We start from the raw sequence: 15,549 nt of genomic DNA, 5'->3' as shown, positions 1-15,549 counted from the left end.
GATGCTTTAGTATTGTATGGTCAACCCCATGATCAGGCCACGTCCCTCAGACTGGACCTATTAGTTGAAACCAACCATAAGTGACAGCAAGGAAAAATGTAAAGGACAGGAGGGAGTGACCAAGTTCACTTTATGAGTGATCTTTTCCAAATCTAAGCAACAGTTGGAATCTGAAAATATTAATAATAGGATTATAAATGAAGCTGTAATGGTCCTTAAAGATCTCATTTTACAATGAGAAAAGATAAATCCAGAAAGAATAAGAAATTTGCCTAAGGTCAAACAGCCAATAGCAGATAGCAGAGCCAGGATTTGAACCCACATCTCTTAACACTAGATTCTATACCCTTTTTATTCCACTATATTGCTTCTCCATTGAATGAAATGGAGAGAAGAAAGATATGTATTTGAAGACAGGGCTTAAGCATTAGTTCAATAAATATTTATTAATTCAAAAAAATTTAAGCACCTACTAAATTCATTTTAGAGTTGGATGGGACTTTACAAATTATTTAATCCATTAATATTACAGATGAGTAAACTCAATTCCAAGAGATAGAAAAGTATAGTGGCTAAAAGTCCAACCTTGGAATTACAAAGACCCAGTAAAAGTCCTGCCAATTGACACATCACCAATGTGACATGGGCAATATGTTATTTAATCCCTAAATCAATCTGATCAATTGAGAAACATTAAGCATCAAGTTGAGTGCTGAGAACACAGGAAATAAAAGTGAAATAATTGCTACCTTCAAGAAACTTAATTAATTCTATCAGATGAGATAACATGTACATATGTATGTATATATATATGATATAGATGCAAAATGACTGTTGAGAAGAAAGAAAAAAGCTGCTAAGAAAATCAGGAAAAGCTTCATGTAGGAGATGTTTGAACTGAATCTTCAAGGAGCCAAAGGATTTCAAGATTTGGAAGTGAAAAGGGAATGCATTCCAGATATAGGAAAGAGCCAGTAGAAATGCATAAAAATGTCAAAGTTCTATGTATAAGAAATAGGTTTTTTTTTTTTTAAAGACCAGTTTAACTGAGATGTAAAAAGGAAGTAACATGTGATAAGGCTGGAAAGGGGTCACATGTTGTGAGGGATTTTTCAAAATACCCCAAAGAATCTATGTTTATTTCTCAAGGCAATTGAGAGCTACGAAAATCTATATTGACTAGATGAGTAACCGTATCAAACCTGTGACATATCTATATAAGATAGATAGGTCCATATAGGATGCCTAAATATGTGGATGTGGCTCATGGATGGCATGGATCTATGAAATCTGACCTATCCACTCAAATGATTTTACTCTTGAGGTATCTTTAGAGATGCAAAAGAAAAGCTATAAGCCATTAGTTTACATTCCCCAGTTTAACTCCTTCCCACTAAAAGCTGGGTTATACAAAAGACCATCACAAGTAGCCAATAAAACTCATTTATGCAAGCAAACAGCAAACAGAAATTGGAAATGCTCTATAGTATAGAATATAACAAAATATATGAGTAAATGCACTCTTTGATGAAAATAAGATGACATCTACTCCAATTAAGACAGTATCACTGATTTCATTCAAAGGAAAGTCTTCAAAGTCTCTAGGGAGGCAACCTGGAAGCCATGGACATGAAGAACTGGCTTTCCCTAAATGTCCATAGCTTCCTTTTCTCCATGTGGATCTCCCAAAAAGTCTTTCGAGCCAATTCTTCCTTTCATATAGAGATGTAACATTATTTCAGCATTTCTTTCCATCAGTCATGTCTCTTTCCACATACTAGGAGCAGGAAAAACACTCTGGATTAGTTAGAAGCCTGGATTAGAGGTGCATTCATTGACAATGTATAGAGAAAGACTGGAATGGGAAGAGACTTAAGTCAAGGAAAATAAGAAAGATACTGCAATATTCTAAGAGATAGGTGAGGAGAATCAGAACTAAACTTGTGGTTGTATAACTAGAAAGAAGGTGACAGATATGGGAGTTATTGTGGAAGGAAATTGGCAATTGATTGGATAAAGGGTGTGATCAAGATTGAGGAGTCTAAGATAACTCCAAGATCATAAACCTGGAGAACTGGAAGTATGATGGTGTTATATCATAGGACAGTTAGAGAGAAGGACAGTTTTGAAGAGATGGAGGAAGAAGATGAATCATATTTTAGACATATTGAGTTTAAGAAGCTTATAGGCAAAATGGATAGTTGGTAATGCAAAGTCAGGGCAGGTAGATAGAACAATGGTTAGAACATTAGGCTTGGAATCAGGAAGATTCATCTTCATGAGTTCAAATGTGACCTCAGACACTTATCAGCTGTGTGATCTTAATCCTGTTTGCCTCAGTTTCCTCACCTGTCAGATGAGCTAAAGAAGTAAATGGCAAATCATTCCAGTATCTTAGCCAAGAAAATCCCAAAATGAGGCCCCAGAAAGTTGGACAATTGAACAAGATATACAAGACCATAGTTTAGGGAAGAGACTTGAAATGGATACATAAATGTGAGAGTCATCTGCATATAGATGATAATAAAATTTAAAGAAGCTGATAAGATTCCCAAATGAGAAAGATGGCCCAAGAAAAAGCTTTAATCATAGTTAGCCAGATATGTAAGGTTCTCTTACCTAAAGAGTTCTCTTGGAGGATTCTCCAAGACAGTAAATTCTGGATCATTTGCTGATCTGCTTTATTGGAGGGAGATATTTCCTATAGCAATGAAATGACTAGTTCAGCCAAAAAAATACAGATCTTTCTCCTCCACTAAAAAATGGATGCCCAAAACAGTTAGGTATACTAGCTATTAGGGCAGGGACTATATAACCAGGACTCTGTTTCCAACTTAAAACATCTTATAATCTAGGGGGGAAATGACATATTACTATTTAAAGGAGATAGGGACTGGACCTATAATTTCACTTTCAGGCTATAAAACTCTACTAAAGTACCTTTTCTTGCAATTTATGGTGTTATAGAGTTGCCAAGAACACTGAGAAATTACGTGATTTGTCCAGATATAACCAGTATGTATCAGAGGTATGATTCAAATTCAGAACTTTGTGGCTTCAAGATCACTTCTCTGATCCGTCTGCCAATTTCTCAATAAAAAGAAGAGTGCCTATAAGGTTTAAACAAGGTGCTTTGAGATTCTAGAAGAGAAAGGCAAACATTGGTGTTGAATAAATTTAACTGCACTGAGTAATGCTTTAAAAATATAAAGATCTGTGTTTGCATTGCTATAGGTGTTCCTTCATCAACATAGATTGCAGCCCCTCCACACCTTCTCAGATGCCTTCATGGACTACTAGAACCAAAAAAATTAATCCCCTGCTCCCAACTTTAATAGTTTGGTTTAATGTGCCATGTCGTCTTTAGGGAAAAATAAGTTCTCTTTAAAGATTATATTTTACATATAACAAGAAGGAAAGATTGGAACAAAAGCCACCACTACCTTTTCTCTAAATCTTTGTCCCCAAATTCACACCTGATACAGTCTTTTTGTCACAGGTGACATTCCATAAACACTGATTGCCATACCCTTGAGAGCAAACATATACAAAATGTTGACATATATTATCTCGTTTGAGTCTCACAATAACTTGGAACAATTTCCAGGAGTTTAAAGGATTTGTCCATGGTCATATGGCTAAATTAAAAAAAAAAAAACAGGCAAGAAATCTTCATAGTTTATATGGAAAATAAAGTTTTACAGTCTTTCGTTATTAAGACATCATTAAGGCCATATGTCTGCTGATTTTAAAAAAGATTTTTTTTAACTCCTTCATGATTGACAGAAGGCAAATAAATATTCTAGAAGAGAGGAAAATAATAGTAGCTATAACCTAGAGAAAACTAGAATAGTTAGAACATAAACTCTCTTATCTAACAGCATTCATGGGAATTTGGAGGGGGAAAATTATTTTTTTCCATTAGACTAGATGTTATGTCTTTATCATCTTATTTACATTTACAGAATCAGTCCCTGCTGTGGTCCATGACTTTCCCACTTTGCTCCATAGTGAATTCTTTTTTACCCTTTTCTAAGTCAGTCCTGATTCTTTCCTCTTTTTCTAATAACCAGGAGTCATTGCTCATCTCCTTTTACCATGCTATTTTGGTGACTTCTCATTACTTTATCTTTCCTTTTCCCTTTCCCATATTTTCTGTCTTTCTCCATGGAAGCAGCTTCTGTCCATAAAGATAACCCATGCCAGAAATATTATTATAGTTGCTGGAAATTCAGACCGAAGTTAAGAAGGTCTATGATTTCTTCTTAACAGTAGAGTGATTTGACTCTTAAGATTTTATAGCTTTCACCAATAAACTGTAGATAATATAGGGCCCCATGAATTGTATGTATAAATTATCCAAAAGTTTAGAAAATAACTTCTCAGTAGTAATAAAGGATTTTTTGCTTCTCCTTCTATATCCACAATAATAAGAATATTATGTATAAGAAAAAAAAATGTTGGAATTAGGGATGGGATGAGTAAACTGCAACCATGATACAAAAATTGAGTTAAGCAGCATTCTGTGGAAATCGAGTCCATGACCTTAACCTCATTATCACAGTGCTTTAACTAGCTGAGGTTAAAATAAGAAATGATCTCACACTGAAGCAAAAAGAGATTTAGGTTAGGACAAGAGTGATACATGGAACAGACTACCCAGTGAGAAGTGGAATCATCTTCCCCAGAGAACTCTAAAAATAGAATGCACAGCTAAATAGCTTGTATGGTTTAGGGTCAAGCTTGTATAGATGCCAAGATTGAATTAGTTAATCTCTGGAGGTCATTTATATCTCTGAGACTGCTGGTTTCTAACTCCCTCAAAAGGGTGATACAAGGGGCCAGTAGTATAGTGGGGAAAGTAGTAGCTTTGGAGTTAGAGGCATTAGATCTGAATCATGGTTCTGAAACACTATATGTGATTTGGGGTGACTTACTTACACCTCCATGGACCTCCATTTCCTTATCTATAAAATTAGGAAAAGGGATAGATCACCTCTTAAGGTACCTGCCCACTCTAAATCTATCCTCTTAATATATTTATTATGATAGGCTCAACAAATGAATATATCTAAGTCAGTAAAAATCTAAAAATGCCATAAAGAAAAGGGTGATTTTCTTTATAAAATCCATGAAAATTTCTATAACTATTCATTACCAAAAAGTATTCCTTATATAGACTGACCCAGAATACACCCACTCACATCAATTCTTCACTATATGGACTGCCCATCAGGTTATCCCTCACTCTCACATATACACACAATCATAAATAGCAGGACTGTGGAAGACTTTTCAGTTACTACTGTGACACAAAATGAAAGTTTGGTGCCTCTGGGAATAGAAATTAATTGAAAACAGAGTTCAGTTAATTTCTATTTCAATGTTCCTTATTGAATGGGACTTAGTTGCACATTTTCAATTTAGTATAAAATGAGAACTTTTTAGGAGGGTAGGGAGATATTTCTCCTTGGGACTGGAATAGTTTATCTGGGCAAATCCTGCCAACATTTTCAAAGTGACAATTCTACATAGTTTTTATTAGGTATATCAGTGATGTGGTGGAGAAGGAGGGAGGGCAGAAATAATGGGTAGGATAGGGATGACATGAAGATTGGGGAAAATATTTTAAGATTTTTCTTTTCCTCATCAAAATAGCCCTTCATTTCAGGAAGTATATTTAATTTTGTACAAAATTCAAGTTAACAGTGCCCTGGTTTCAAGTTGGAAGCTTTTATTGATTTGATTTATTAAGATTTCTTAAGATATAAATCAATTGAAAAATAGACCACACCGCCTGAAATTTCAGACTAGTAGGTTCATAGATTTAGAACTAAAAAGGACTTTAAAGATCTTTTGATCCACCTATTCATTTTATGAACAAGGAAACTGGGACACAGGATATGAAATGTCTTATCCAAAGTCATTGAGTAAAGGAGCAAAGGCAAGATTTGAATATAGATTCCTTGACTCCAAAGTCACTAACCTTTCTACTATACTATCTTGCCTAGTGTACTATTATTCTGCTTCTTTTAATCTCTTATACAAAAGGAGTGTCTTTTAAATCATTAGGGTTTAAGACTTTAAACTACATGATAGCCATTTATTATTAAGCCTTAAAGTCAGTGAGGAAATATAGTTAGGAAATAATACCTATAATCCAATAAAGAGGTATGTTTTGTTACATATATCTTTCTAGAGGGAGGTCTAGGCTATTTGTGTATAGTCATTCATTTATTCTTAGTTGTAATATAATTGCATAGACATGGTAGCAGTAGAGAGGAGTTTGGTCATGTTTGCAGACATACAAAGAGAATACGATTCACCCCACAAAAAGTCTAGCTTAGCTCTCATGGTGGTTGGAGGAAAGGGAGGAAATAGCCAGCATGATGATGAAACCCCAGGAATAGTTTCATTATGCTCCATCAAAATATTACAAAGTAGGATGTGGGATGTGCACTATGACGATGAAGTGTGCTTCCTCACCGCACCTCTTCCAGATATTGGCTTCCCAATTCCAAATTCCAATTCACCCTGTCCTAGTTATAGCTCTATAAGCACCATGCTTTTCAGATTTTCTTGGTCCTGGTCTCTCCATAAGGGTTTTTCCAGCTATATTTGACTTCTCATTGCTACATCCTCCTCTTCTTGTATATGCTGGAAGGGGATCCTGCTGATAATTCCATCTGATTATCTGCTTAAGAGCTTCCTTTTCATCACACTAAGTGAGGGACACACACACAAAATAGTGTATTTGGGTTCAGGAAAAGTAAAAAAAAAAAATCTAAATTAATTCTCGTTTCCTTTCGTACTAGGAGAAGAGGAAAATAGAAAAGACAAAGTATGGGTAGATGGGAGAAAGGAAAGAGGAGAGATGCTGCAAAAAATCAACTTTCCTTCTACTCACACTTCTTTTCCTTGTTTTGCAAAAATGAACAAAACCTGTGGTAACTAAGTGGTTTATCTTTAGTTTTTCTGTAGGCATCATAGGAACCAGAAACAGAGTGATCAATATAATATCATGAACTCTGACCTTTGATCCCTACGAAAGACATAGTACTTGAAGCACTCCAGAGAGATGTATCCTTGGGATGGGCTTTTATTAGGTACCTTGTGAAATAGACCAGCAGTCACCAAAGATTATTTTTGGGATAGGAAGGAAAACCAGGTTATTGCTGCCTGTCCTGAGAGAATTTTCTTACTAATAAAGCTAAAATGCTACTCAATTAGGTTCAGCCTTTGGCACTCTCTAAATTGAAATGGACCACTTACTATGTACTAGAAAGGAAAATAATGTGAAATTCAGAATCCAAGCAAAGTACTTTGAAATGAGTATGAATTTTCCCGTCTATTTACCTCCCTGTCAAGAACTTTTAATAAAGAAATTTTGTAGAAAGGAAAATGTACACGAATCATAATCAATTTGTCGATGTCCCTGTATGAGTATTATTCTTTTTCTATTCAAAGAAAGCACTCTTTCTGTTCATTGTCTTGAAATTCATCTACATTTTTTTGCTCACTCAGTGTCCCATACCTTAACCCACTCACCTCCTCCTGTTTCCTGTTCCCTAATAGGGAATACTTCCTATTGCAGCCAGGGGATCTGAGTTAAAATCCTACCTCCGTTCCTTCCTATTTTGGGGCAAATCATATAAGCTCTCTGGCTTTTAGTTTTCTTATCTGTAAAATGAAAGACTAGCACTAAATCTCTGAGCTCCCTTCCAGCTGGAATGAATATTTCAAAACCTAGGTCATATCCCACTCCCTCCCCAACTCAGCCCACAATAATCTCCCCCCTCCACTAAACTCCTAGAGCATTATATTTATTTGGCATTATTTATATTTTTATGTGGTGGTTTTGTCCATACACAGAATCACAGAATCTCAGAGTTTAAATGGCCCTTCAGAGAACCATCTATTCATTTGTAAAATGGGGAGGAAAATAACCTTCCCTCCCTTGCCGTAAGGATCAAATGGAATAATATGTGTAAAGTTCTTCATAAACTTTAAATTGTAATGTGCTGGCTATTATCAGAAATGTCTGCTGACAAACTGAATGATGGAAAAGCAGTTCCCTAGGACCAGGTCTATGCACAGCCCAGGAAGGAGCCCTTGACCTTAACAAACTTGGGCCAGAAACCCTCCCTACCTCCTACCCCTAAAGTTTGGGTTGGTTTGTTCGTTTTAGATGGGAAGCAACCTGTTTTTCTAGGCTGCTAGGGAGTGGAGGAACAGAGTGCTGGTCCTGGAGTAAGGGAGACTTGAGTTCAAATCCAGCCTCAGTCACTTTCTAGCAGTATACACTTGGGTACGTCACTGATTGCCTCATTCTTCATTTGAAAATCAGAAGAATAACATTATCTACTTCCCAGAGCTGTTCTGAAGATCAGAGGAGATAATATTTGTAGAAGAGACAGGAAGAAGAATGTATATAGCACCTTTGCTGACAAAGGTTTATGTAGTCAAAGCTATGGTTTTTCTAGTACCAATCTATGGCTGTGAGAATTGGACTATAAGGAAAGCTGAGTGCAGCAGAATTGATGCTTTTGAATTGAGGTACTCGAGAAGACTTTTGAGAGTCCCTTAGACAGCAAGGAGATCAAATTAGTTAATACTTAGAGAAATGAATTCAAGCTATTCACTGGAAGGGAAACTGAAGCTTAAATACTTTGGCCACATAATGAGTAGGTAGAAATAATGGGAAAAAGACATTGTTGTTGGGAAAAGATTGAAGGCAAAAGGAAAACGGTTCAACAGAGAATGAGATAGATAGAGAGGGTCATGGAAGCAGTGATCATGAGCTTGGTCAGACTTTGAGAGATGATAGAGATAGAAGGATCTGGCAGGCTAGGATCTATAGGGTCACAAAGAGTCAAACATGATCAAACAACTAAACAACAACAAAATGTGCCAGGGGCTTTTATAACATTTTCACTTTTATAACTATTATTTCCTTCCCCCATCTTTCTGACTTGATATGGTCTGGCATCAATCAGCATGTTCCTCAGTTGAGAGTTCTACCTCCTTCAAAAAAGTCCATTTAACATCCTCTATCACCCCCCCACCCACCCACACACACACAAGTAACAATAATACTATCTGGCATTCATATAGGACTAACAGCATGCCAGGAACTTTGCTAAGCACTTTACATATCTTAGTGAGTTTCTGTGCATTCCTTGCACAGTTATGCAGACCAGTATATTATACTGTGCCTACTATATCTAGCAATTCTCCTTGAACTTGTCCTTTACAAATGCCCTGTGGTTTAAAACCAAATTTTTCTTGAATCCTTTTTTGTGGACCCTAGAAACTCTCATATGACTTTTGCCAAGCAGAAAGCATTACCATGAGTAATTAAAGCATTTATTAAGTGCTTACTATGTGCAGAGCCTTGAGAAGACAAATCGAAAAAACAGACTCTGCTATTAAGGAACCCTCTTTCTTTTTTCTTTTTTGCCTTTTTTTATTATGTTTTATTTTTTTCTTGGCTATATAGGTACATTAATTTTTTTTTAAATACATGTTTCTTTACAAATCATGTTGGGAGAGAAAAATCAGAACACAAGGGAAAAATCACAAGAGAAAAAGAAAACAGAAAGGAAAAAAGCGAACATAGTATGTGTTCATTTACATTAAGTCTCCAAAACCCACTTTCTAATGAGGAAACCAATGCAAATTTTCATTAGGGCTCCTATCCTTTCTAAACAGAACATTGTTTTTTATTAAAGCTGTTTAGCTTTCTTTACTATTGAGAATCTTCCATCCTGCATGTCTTCTGCTTATGCAGTAGTATGGTACTGTAAGATTTGGAGTCAGCCTAATTTTAAATATCACCTTTGTTCCTTAACTCTGTGATATGTAATTCATTTTTTACCCTTAAAATGTATAAGAAGCCAAAAATGTGAAGAACAGCTGGACTGGATCAAATATACACAGAGGACGTCTGTGCTAGAAAGGGTACTGTTTCTAGGGTATTGAGAAACCAATTCTCAATATATTTGACAGAAAGAAGAATATGAAACATGAGGGGAGGAACTGGACCTTATTATTACTCTCCCCCAAAAAAGGCAACCAAGAAAATGTAACTACTGGTCTACTAAATTTGAGTATAATCTTTGCATACCTTGCTGAATAATATGTTTTCACCAGTAATATTCCATAGCAAACTGCTTTTGTATGTCTGTGTGTATATAAAAGCTTCACTTTATTGAAATGCCTAAACACTCATTGAAGTATATGATCCTTACTGGGCAAACTTAAAAAAAAAAAACAGACAGAGATATAATATGATATTGTTATAATTATATTACTTATGGTGCTATTTTGTATAATGTAGCCTTTTCTGTTTAGCTCAACTGTATCTATGTTTTACTCTCTTCTTGAGCAGACCACATCTTTACTCTAATACAATCAAATGAACTGCATAGGCAATATAAGAACTTACTGTGTTTATCACTATTTAAAAAAAAAAAAACCAAACCATTTCATTTGATAAAGTGTTGCTTTAAAGGCTCACCTCCAACAAAGTCATTAACAGGTATGTTGAAATTACATAAAATTCTCTGAAAGATGAAATAACAAAAACAATTTTCTTTGATGACTCTATTATTAATATCAAGTAACATCTGAAACTGAGAAGAATATTTTCCAAAGTTGTTGGTCATTGTCATGCAGAAGTCTATCATAGATTCAAACAACAGGGTTTTTTCCTGAGATGTTAAGGTTCTCTAGAGACTCCTGTTTGGAGATGATTTTGTGCTGATTGCATCATCAAGCACTAGAATATTACAGTTTTTTCTGCATATGATTTGGAATCACTCAAGAGAGTTTGACCAGACTATTCACAAAAGGGGGAAAAGTGAATGATAAATGCCTATTCAGGCTATAGTATGCAGTTGAGTTAATGGCTCACAAAGCTGGGCCATCAGAACATTTATCTTGGACAGACACTGTACATTGATAAAGAACTGGACTCAGGAGGATAATAAGCTATATCTCATTTGAGAAATGGCATAACATTTTCTCATCATCCGAATCTTCTCTAGAACTGAAATTAAAATTTGTCTTTTACAATCCATTGTCTTCCAATAATGCTTTGTGGTCACTGTTCACCAGAATGTTTAAATGATTAAAATAGTGGATCACCCAAAGGCCATTGGATAGATACAGGGAAAGTATAAATAGGTTGCATCCCTACTAATAGAAGATTTTACAAGATAAGGATATAATGAGAGAGATGTATGACTGGTTGTGGAGGTAAAGCATTCTCACTCAGCAAGAATACAATTATAACCTATAGGTAACTTGTTTTGGTTTTTTGGTATTCTCAAAACATCAGAAAAGAAGATAAAGCATGTCAGGTGGATGTCACAAGATATTCGTTGGATGAGAAGATGTGGGTGTTTTTTTTTTTTTTTTATAGAACAGCCATGTGAATAAGATCATGGATCCATATCTTTATATAACCTACAAGCACTGATTTTATGTAATACACTCTTTTTATTAAAGCTTTTTATTTTCAAAATATATGCATAATGCCCTTTGATCCAGCAATGTTTCTATTGGGCTTATACCCCAAAGAGATACTAAAAAAAGGAAAGGGACCTGTATGTGCCAAAATGTTTGTGGCAGCCCTGTTTGTAGTGGCTGGAAACTGGAGGATGAATGGATGCCCATCAATTGGAGAATGGCTGGGTAAATTGTGGTATATGAATGTTATGGAATATTATTGTTCTGTAAGAAATGACCAACAGGATGAATACAGAGAGGCTTGGAAAGACCTACATGGACTGATGCTAGGTGGGATGAGCAGAACCAGGAGATCATTATACACTTCGACAACGATATTGTATGAGGATGTATTCTGATGGAAATGGATTTCTATGACAAAGAGACCTAACTGAGTTTCAATGGATAAATGATGGACAGAAACAGCTACACCCAAAGAAGGAACACTGGGAAACGAATGTGAACTATTTGCATTTTCGATTTTCTTCCCGAGTTATTTTTACCTTCTGAATCCAATTCTCCCTGTGCAACAGGAGAACTGTTTGGTTCTGCAAATATGTATTATATCTAGGATATACTACAACATATTTAACATATATAGGACTGCTTGCCATCTTGGGGGGGGTGGAGGGAGGGAGGGGAAAAAACGAAACATAAGCGAGTGCAAGGGATAATGTTGTAAAAAATTACCCTGGCATGGATTCTGTCAATACAAAGTTATTATTAAATAAAATAAAATTAAAAACAAAAACAAAAACAAAAACATATGCATAATGTTCAGCACTCACACTTGCAAAATCTTGTGTTCCAAATTTTTCCTCTTCTTCCCCCAACCTCCTCCCCTAGATGGCAAGTAATCCAATATATGTTAAACATATGCAATTCTTCTGTTATGTAATATACTCTTACCAACTAGATTGCAAATTCCTTAAGACAGTAGGCATGCCTTATTCCTGCTATTAGAGAAATAACTCCCAAAGTAGCTAGTGCCTTGATGCAGTTTTTGTTGTTCAGTCATTTCTGTCATGTCCAATACTTCATGAACCCATTTGGCGTTTTCTTGACAAAGACACTGGAATGATTTGTCATTTCCTTCTCCAGCTCATTTTATAGATTAGGTAACTGAGGCACATGGAATGAAACTACTTGGCCTAAGTCACACGGCTAGTAAGTGTATGAGGCCACATTTGAACTCAGAAAGATGAGTCTTCCTGACTCCAGGCCATCAAGCTACTTTCTTACATGTAGTAGGAGTTCAATAAATGTTTATTGGTGAACAGGGTAAACAGTGGTGTTAGAATTGAACCTGGATGGACATTGTCAGTTACAACAATTTAACAAGATACTTGCTGATTCTTTTGCTGAGAGCATGAAATTATTCTTTGCCACAAGCAATCAGGGTATGCAATGAGGAGAATGGAGATACTGGATGGCAAATTCCATGCATTCATGGCACAATTAGAAAAACTCAAGGCTGGGGCAATATGGAATTTTTTTTTGCTTGAGTATGCATACTTATTACAAAGCTTTGTTTTTCTTTTTCTCTTTTTGAGAGAGAATTGAAAATAAATATTTAAATAAATAAAAATGGGAGGCAGCTAAATGGCGCAGTAGATAGAGCACTGGCCCTGAAGTCAAGAGAATCTGAGTTCAAATCCGGCCTCAGACACTTAATACTTCCTAGCTATGTGACCTGGGCAAGTCACTTAACCCCAATTGCCTCAGCAAATAAAAATGAAGGAAAATTTTTTATTGATTTTACAGATAAGGAAACTAATTTCAAATCCAGTGGAATTCAGCTTTGTTCTATATTCTCTCAACTAAAATCCAATAATCCTCAGTGGGACAGATGCATAAAAATTGCTATAAAGGTGGTTCTCATACATATGAAATCAATATTCTGCAGAATATGTGCTTTCCACCATCACAATTCCTTCACATATACACACAATTTCCTTGAAGAGATTATGCAGAGTTAAGAGTGTTTGTCATTAACACTTCATTAACAAAATAAATATTCAAGATAAGGTTTTTTAGTAGAAGGATCATTGATAACATCTCTTGATAACTGTGTGAGCTCCCAAAACATCTGGAGAGGGCAAAGGAGAGGAGACTACACATAGGTGGACTCTGGTAGCTGGATAGGGCCTCTAGACTATGGGATAGAACTGTAATATTGTTCTTAGTAGATTGCTTAACTCCCTCCTTTCTAGAAAGCCTCTGTTAGGTTAGTGCATCTCAAAGTCTTACAGATCTCTGCGAAGAGAGGGCTAAAAGAAGAAAGAAATTTGACTTTTGGAGTAGGAGAGTACTTTGCTTTTGCTGGAAAGGAGTCAGTTTGAGGAAAAGATTCAATCCTTCAGTGTGTCTGTGTGTCTGTGTCTGTGTGTGTCTTTATTATTGTTCAGTCATTTCAGTTGTGTTCAATTCTTTATGACCCCATTTGGGGTTTTCTTGACAAAGATACTGGAGTGGTTTGCTATTTCCTTTTTCAGATCATTTTTTTATTATTAAAGCTTTTTATTTTTAAAACATATGCATGGATAATTTTTCAACAATGACCTTACAAAACTTTGTGTTCCAATTCCCTCCTCTTTCTCCTACCCCCTACTGGAGATGGCAAGTAATTCAGTATTAGTTAAACATAGTAAAATAAAATATATATATATGTTAAAATCCAATATGTGCATATATATTTTATACACTTATCTTGTTCAGCTCATTTTACAGCTGAGGAAACTGAGGCAAACAGGGTTAAGTGACTTGCCCAGGATCACACAGCTAGTAAATTATTCGGATTTGAATTCAGGCTTTCTTGACTCTATGCAATGGTACCACCTAAGCTGTCTGTGTGTATATTGAGAAGACTGTGTTAGATTCCTTGAGATTAGACTTTTAGAACTCATGGTACACATATATGTATGTGTATTTATATGTATATGTGTATGTATGTCTAGGTCCTTTGGGAAAGAGAGTTCATGTGATCATAGGATCACAGATCTAGATCTGGGATGGACCCTAGAAAGTTGGTTTTTTTTTTTTTTTTTTTCTCAATTGTCTCATATCACAGATGGAAAATGATCTCAGGGGAGTCAAATGACTTGACCAGAGTCATCCTAGTATAAATGCAGAGCTGGGATTTGAACTTGGGTCATATTTTATGGGTCCTTTTATGCAAGTCCTTTCTGTCTCTGTCTTTATAGAGTTTATCATTTTTTTTTGTTTGTTTGTTTGTTTTGCTGAGGCAATTGGGGTTAAATGACTTGACCAGGGGTCACACAGCTAGGGAGTGTTAAGTATCTGATGTTATATTTGAACTCAGGTCCTCCTGACTTCAGGGCTGGTGTTCTATCCATTGCTGCATCAACCATTTGGTTTTTTTGTCAGTTAAATTAAGTCTGTATTATTAGACTAAGTGTTTGCTAGACATTGAGAGCTGAGGGTCCTTTTTCCTTTTGGGGATTATCATTTTATAAATGTGGGGGTCATGAAATTATGATTTATTATCAGTAAATGTTTAATTTGTACACCTGTTTTATATACCTATATACCCAGGCTTGTGTAAAAATTTCTCAGGAGAAAAGGGGTCACAAGTAGAAAAAGTTTAAGAAGCGCTAAACATTAACTAGCTACCAGGGGAAATTGAATTAAAAAGATTTAAAATCCCAATATTGAATTTGGTTTAACACAATTCAATTTAAATTTAATTCAGTAAATATTTATTAAGCACTTACTATATGCCAGACATTGTGCTATGGCTTGGGAATACCAAAAAACAAGAAACTTCTGTCAAGAAACTTCCTATCTAATGAGGAAGACAAAAAGCAAATAAATATATAACAAAGCAAACTACAGAAAGAGAATAAATGGGAAATGATTAACAGAGGGAAGGATACTAGGTCATGAGCTATACTTTCTGTGATTTCCTTGGTGTGCTTGCTCCCTTTTTCAGTGTAAACCAGAAGCCATCCTTGCCTTAGGAGACGGCCTCTAGGAGTTGCTGTAGCCAAAAAAAATGATCACCTGAATTTAGATAAT

The sequence above is a fragment of the Antechinus flavipes genome, chromosome 2, assembly GCF_016432865.1.
Source record: "Antechinus flavipes isolate AdamAnt ecotype Samford, QLD, Australia chromosome 2, AdamAnt_v2, whole genome shotgun sequence".
Taxonomy (NCBI): Eukaryota; Metazoa; Chordata; class Mammalia; order Dasyuromorphia; family Dasyuridae; genus Antechinus; species Antechinus flavipes.
The sequence above is the reverse complement of the archived record's forward strand: the minus strand, read 5'-3'. Positions refer to the sequence as shown.